Raw genomic sequence first — 6,814 nt, forward strand, 5'->3', positions numbered from 1 at the left:
AGTTTTTTAATAAGTCTTTTAAGTAAGAAGTCTTTTTATTTAATTTTTTTATCAACTAGAACTTTTTCTAGGAGATATGAAACACATTTGACTGTTCAATCGTATGTGAATAATATCGAGGTCTACAAGTATATCAACACTTATCCAAGCTGTTATTACAATGAATAGCGATTATTTTCGATAATTAATTTTGTACAGCGATTTTTGTGATAAGTTAATGTCTGAAGAGGGCTCAATCTGGTAGCCGAAACTTGTAACGATTTCTATTTGAACTTTAATTGAGTTTTGTTATTATATATTTTTTCAATTTTACTTTTCTTTATTTGTAATTTATTCCTTTAATTGTATGACTATTTAAAAAATGTGTTTGACTCTTATTTTACCCTTTATTTATTGCTATTTATTTTGTATGAAGAGTCCTTCTATCTGTTAAAATTAAATTTAATATTAATTTAGAAATTAAATTTTTTTAAATTTAATTTTATTTGCGAATTAAAAGTATATTTCTCAAAATAAAATATTTGATTGCCTTGTGTGTGTGTGAAAAGGGCAGATTAATTATTAATTGCTGTGAAATGGACAATTTTTGGACATCTTGATCTTCTTTTTTATAGTAAATAAAGCTCGATGTTTCCATTGTGACGCAAGTTCTCATCCGTCTCAATAAATTTGCCTGCATTCTTTCCATAACGTCGCTGTCGATAGACCAAATAGCATCATGTAGCTTGTTATTTAATTCTTCCACGTCCTCGGAAAGCTATCTATAATTTTTTCTTTGCAGTATCCCTTCAAGAAAAAATCTAATGGGTTGAGGTCCGTAGATCCTACTGGCCAGCGTATCGGATCATCCAACGTGCAGGAAATTGCTGGTTTAAAAAGTCCAATTCTGGCGTTGTGAGGACTAGCTCCATCTTGAAATATTATTTTATTTCGATCCAAGAGTAGCACGTCTTCCAGAAAATCTGATTTTCTGTCAAAAATTGCACATATGATGCGCCATTTAGTCTTCCTGGGAGGATTACTGGCCCCAATATTTTTGTTCCCATAATCCCAGCCCAGACATTCAATTTTCAACGAACTTGGAAACTTCTGAGCTGCGTCACTGACGGATTCTCGTCGTCCCATACGTGCATATGTATACGAATTCAGAACTCCTTTTCATGTAAACATCGATTCATCGTAATATCACATAAAAAGAAATTTCTAGATCTTTGTCAGCTCTTCTGAGAAAATTCTCGCATAACATTTTCCTCCGAAGATAGTCTTCTTTTCGTAGATGTTGCACGCTACTGTAATGGTAATGGCGTGCAATATTTTTTCTTTCAAATTCGTTGTACGGTCGAATAAGATAATCCGTGCTGTCGAACAATATCTCGAATACTGGTTTCCGGTTCTTGCTCAACTGTACAAAGAACTGTTCTCGTATTTCGAACATTTCTTGCGTAACACTGCCTACTGGCGTCTTTTTTCTTTGGCAGGACGCTTCCGATTTCGTACCTAACCTTTCCGCTGCTTCGAGTATAACGCTGGCATGTGGATATCTTGCTCTGTTGGTATACAACTCGACATAGCAGCAACGTAATGTTGCCCATGACACTCACCGAGTGCCATGAGCATATCATAATATTTTTTGTTACGCTGCCATTTCTTGATCTTTCGCTTCTACGATGCTCGAGAGATTATTGATTTACTGATCGGTCCCCCGTATTTATCCGATCTTCGCGGGGAGTAGCGTGACGCAGATTAGTTGCGGGAGACGGGATGGGAAGCTGTAGAATAATTCGTAAATTGTTCTTCCTAAATCATTCATGTGTTATCTACTCGGTTCTCGATCAAGTGCGTGAGTAAATTAGTGATAAAAATATTACAGTTCTTCAGATATTATTTTTAAAAGAAAAACAAACCCGTTTCATTACTTGAAACGTAAATTTATCACACGGGACCATGAAGAATCTTTGTATTACTTCTTCACGGTCGTGACGCAAGTAGAAATTTTAATCTTACTTTGAAACTCTTCCAACTTTAATTAAAACTTTCTAAATCTTTTAATATTTGAACAATCAAATAGGAATACTTTTTTTAACATTACTTAATCTATAGCTTCTATTCAAAAAAACCTCTTTTAAACCTAAAAATAAAAAATTTTCCAATAACTGCCATTTACAGACTCACAACGTAAGAACTCAATTCATTAAATTAGAACTTATAAATCTAGAGTTTACATACTACTCCTAAAACTATGATTCAAAGTAGAAGCAAAATTTCAATTCGGGCGAAATTTATCTGTATCAAGTAACGACGGTATGAAGTCAGCGAATCTCTGTAAGATAAGTGACAGAGAGAGAGAGAGAGAGAGAGAGAGAGAGAGTGAGAGGGAGAGGGTGAGGGGGAGAGGGAAGAGAGAGCTGTTGATGACACGATTATTGTTGTTGCTGCTGTAGTTGAGGATGATAATGATGCTCCTCGATGTCAGCAGGATTCTCCTCTTTCGTTCACTAGATCGGCGTCATCTTTGCTGGTGCCACTGCCGGTTTGTACTGAAAAATTAAGCAAATCTTGTTGTACATCGATATCGACAAAATAAATTATGCTAAAATATTATGTCAGATTGTGATAATTTGAAACTTCAAAAGTGTTTATATTTAGTTGTAACATTAATATATATCATATATAAACATATAAGCAAACATAACAAGTAAATCTTTTGTTACATTCGAAGTAATGACTACGTTTAGCATACTAAGGTAATTCACCTTTAGGTGCTTTGTTTACTCGCATAAAAATCTCCGGAATATTGACTCGATTGATTTGTATCATTCAACACCAGCGTATATGAAAATGTACCTAATAAAAAATTTATACATGATAATATATTACGAGAAAAATATATAAAAAGTTTAGTGGAATAATATTACTTTCAACATCGTGATCGTAACATCTAGCTTCCTCCTTCTCCTCCTCCTCTGCCTCCTCTTCCTCTCTTTCATTTACGTCTTCTTATTTTTCCCCCTCCAAAGCTTCTTATGTCTCTTCTATCTCCGAGATATTGCCAAATTCCACCACTGAAATATCGTTGCCATTATCCATTTCCCTCTCCTCCTCTTCCTCTTCTCTCTCCTCTATAACTTCTTCCTTCTCCTCCTTCTATTCTTCTTTATTTTTTCGTACTAAAAAGTAACATTTCGTCATCTTTTGTATAAACTTACTGTAGATTTTCGCTAATTTTTTAAAACCTACGTCGTGGTGGAATAAGGGGGCTCCACAATATATGCATATGGACAGAATCCTGTGATTTATCATTTAAAATACAATTATATTTTTACGTTAGTATTAGTATTCTTATTTATTATTTGTTTTGTTACGTTCAAGTTCTGCGCGCATGCAGAGCTAAGGGGGTGAACGCAACGGGAATCGAATTATTAGACCGATTTGGTCGTGTCCAGGCTCCGGATCGTAAGGCAGCAGTGGGGAAGGACCGACGCAAATCAGGAGGCACTTCGCTTCGTCCTGAGGCTCCTAACAAACCGGGGGGTCGAGCGGAGGACGAAGTGGAAACCTCTGTTCGTGCTTCGCTAAACGGACACACGAGTCGGACGTATTTTTAAAGGGCCCAAACTAGTCAATGTGCCGAGAGAACGCACTTTAACGCCAGATGTGCCAGTACGACCGTATGCCCTGACTTTCGGTCATGGAACTTAATTCAAGTGACCGGGGAGAGGGCGAAGTGCAAACGCGGAAGAGCTAACGAGTACATGGAGAGGTTATTCTTAAATAAATAAGTACCGAGAAGTTAATTTAATAATGGTATAATAAAAAATATAGAGTGATACATTTTCTTTGAATATAAAAAATTAAAAAAAGATACAATTTTGTTGAGTAAATAAGAAAAAAAATACAATTTTTGGTTCTCTAATCTAAATTATGTGTACGATTTATGCGTGCGTGCGTGCGTGCGTGCGTGCGTGCATGTGTGTGTGTGTGTGTGTGTGTGTGTAAAGAGACTTGGAATGCGGATGTTATTTTTAATTTGGAAAAATTTGAAAGGAAGAGGGGAAATTTGAATTGCGTCGGGTCATACAGTTGGAAAGAGAAAGGATTAAGGGGAATAAGGGATGATATGGGGATCGAAAATAGGCCATTGGATCCTGCGATGTTCACAATTACTCAATCATCATAGTAGGGGGTAAAATAGGACATGTACTCTAATAGTTGCTGGGCATCATGGAAAAGGAGAGGAAGGTGCCCGGGGGGGGGGGGAGAGTAAGCATCTGGTTGAACATATAGAATTCAAGAGATGGTATCAGAGACGGGAAGTTGAGTAATCGGAGGTGGTGATAGTGGATGCGGGACAAAATCGGCGGAGAAATCTGGAAACAGATTGGAAACAGGGGAGTAGGCTATTTCAAGCGGTAGAATTGTAACTAGAGATTAAGTCTGTTCTTGGGCCGATGGTTGGATTAAAGGTTGCTCTCGCGAGTTTATCGCGATAAGTCGGACACGGACAGAGAGTCGGCGCGATCTGTTAGTGCCCTTTAAGCGGCGGCGACGAGGGGCGAAAGAATAGCGTAAACGCACTAAAATTTTAGTCTTTAAAATTGAATCCAAAAAAAAAGAAAAAAAAAGAAAGAAGGGAGAGCGATCAACCAATGTAGCGAAATCAAAACTTATTGGTCGGAGATGGCGACACGTAGGGTACTTAAGAAACCGTCGGAGAAGGTGGTATCGACCGTAGGATGCTGTGGCTCAGGTTCGTGAATTTCCTCCGATCGAGGAATGCCGTTGAATCTTAAATTGATGCACTGAGAATTGCCGTTGACCTTGAGAGATGCACTAACTCTACTGGAGAGAGAGGGCTTCGAAAAATCGGCTGAAAGCTTTTCGAATGTCGCGACAACTGTAGCCTCTCAAAACTTAGGGAAAAGTCACACCGAGGGCGGAACCGCGATTTTTATACTAATCGCCCCCGATTACTTTGATTCGGATTGGTGGAATAGGTTTCGTTAACTAGTAGGATTTTCTTTTGCTCTCGGATTGGTCAAGATCTTGACTTGGGGGAGGAAAGGATGTTGACAGGAATCTGTAGTATGGGAAAGTGTCCTCCAAAATTTTATGATCTTAAAATTTATGGGAAAACGCACGTGCCGTGCTCCAAGAAGGCGCGCATGCATCGTCGCCACGAGACCACCCAGAATCTACCTCTGAACATCGCGTGCCGCTTCTTGGATTTTGTAATCACGGATTTGCGAGAATCGTCCGCGACTTGACCGTTAATCTTGGCGCCGGTCTTACGCTTTTAATACATATTTATTATTAATTTATTTATTATTATTATAATTTATTATTAATTTTATTTCGGAGCGACATTCACAAAGAGTTACTGGATTCCTCTTTTTAGTTTTTAATGTAGAAAAAAAAGGAAAGAAAAAAATGTTAGTATTTCAACGAATTCCAGAATCTCAACGAAAGGAAAGAGTCATGGGAGTCCGCCGGACGTAACAGTTTATTATTGTTCTTTTTCTACAAAAACTGGTTTTATGTATAGGGAGAAATGTTTTAAAAATCCAACTTATTAGATGATAATATAACCATGGAGATATTCCGTTCGTATGTGGTTAATCCCGCACGGCCTCTATCTGTGCTCTTCCTAGAAAACTAAATATTTTTAGTAAACTAACTTCAATTTGCAATTTAATTTCTAATTAATTTTTTTATTATCTTCCAACTTACGTGCTGGTAACTTTATTAATCTCTTGTTCGGCTGAACGTCGTCGTCTCAAACTAAATCGGCCTAACGGGTGTCCCCCATGATACGGAATCGCACAGTGCAATTCGAAATGAAGCAAATATTCGAATTTAATGAAGCAAACTTTTAGTAAAATTTTTATTTATTTATATCAAAAAATATATTGTTACTACTTGCTTCCAGTACGACGCTTAAAATCGGCTATATAACCTTCAGCACCATCTTCTTCATGATTAAAGCACTCGCGTAGTTCTAAATGATGCGAGATTATTTTCATCAATCTCACATCGCCGTTGCAATGCTCCAGCTTGTGCTAATGCACAACAATGTAATAGAGCTTTCACCCGCGAAAAACCCAAAAACTGAATAATTCTCCTCATCATTATCTGAAAACTTTGTCAGATAATCAACTGCAACTAACTTCTGATTCAAGTTGCAGACAGTGATAAAAAATTTTGCAAGCAATTCGTGAAGCGTCATTTTATCGCTCACGAAACTATTGATTTTATAATTTTACAACAAAAATCAACAATCTTGACAGAGAAAATCAACGTAGGACTAATCTTTAACTCACTCGATACGCGCTATTTATACGGATATTTACGAAATGATATTTACGAAAATTCCTAAAGAAGGATGAATCAATAAAAATTTGTAGCTATGCCAGATTGGCTAGATTTTGACCATTTTTTGGATTAATTTCCTTCATGTAGAGATTTTCTAAAAAAATTTTTAGAGTAGGAAATGATAAAAACTTTTTGATTTTTATCATTTCTCACTAATAAACAACATTCTAACAAACCTTGGCAACATAAAATTAACTCTCTTTCTCTCATATCAGCATCACTCCCATCATTGCTCATCTTAGGAAAACCCTTTTCTCTCACTTTCGTTATTATCTCGGAAAAGTTTTTGTCACATGTTTTTTGTACTATAGTATTCTTATTGTCGGAGTAACTCAAATTTAACCTTTCCCATCCTTTTCGCTTATATTAGAAAAAAATTCTCACTTACTATTAGTCTATGAGAGAAGAGAGAGAGAGAGAGAGAGAGAGAGAGAGAGAGAGAGAG

The sequence above is a fragment of the Trachymyrmex septentrionalis genome, unplaced genomic scaffold (genome assembly GCF_001594115.1).
Source record: "Trachymyrmex septentrionalis isolate Tsep2-gDNA-1 unplaced genomic scaffold, Tsep1.0 scaffold90, whole genome shotgun sequence".
NCBI classification, from domain to species: Eukaryota; Metazoa; Arthropoda; class Insecta; order Hymenoptera; family Formicidae; genus Trachymyrmex; species Trachymyrmex septentrionalis.